Here is a 409-nt window from a genome sequence, read left to right on the forward strand (position 1 = left end):
TCTGTGTATTGTAGACGACGCCTAAGAGTAAGAAATTGACCAAGAAAGAGTAAGAAATTGACCACTGTGAAAAGAATAATCGACTGTGATTGATCAATTTCTTACTCTTAACTTCTTAAATCAAGCTTACTTCGCGTATTGTAGACAACGCCTTAAAACTTTCTCCGTCTCATTTTAAAGCGAAAGAAAGACAGAAGAGAGTTTTAAGCCTTGCTTAAAATCGAAATAATGGCTACGTTTACACCGTGCATTTAGGCCGCGGCCTATACAATAGATGTCCTTGTTTATCCCTTTGACTATATACCTCTGGACTGCTAGTTACCCCCACTTTTCCTACCTTTTCCATAAGATAGAAAGAGAGGACCGTGTATCCAAGATCTCAGAGCCATCAGGTCCGGAAGTTGGCCAA

Source organism: Trachymyrmex cornetzi, unplaced genomic scaffold, assembly GCF_001594075.2.
Source record: "Trachymyrmex cornetzi isolate Tcor2-1 unplaced genomic scaffold, Tcor1.1 scaffold590, whole genome shotgun sequence".
Lineage (NCBI taxonomy): Eukaryota > Metazoa > Arthropoda > Insecta > Hymenoptera > Formicidae > Trachymyrmex > Trachymyrmex cornetzi.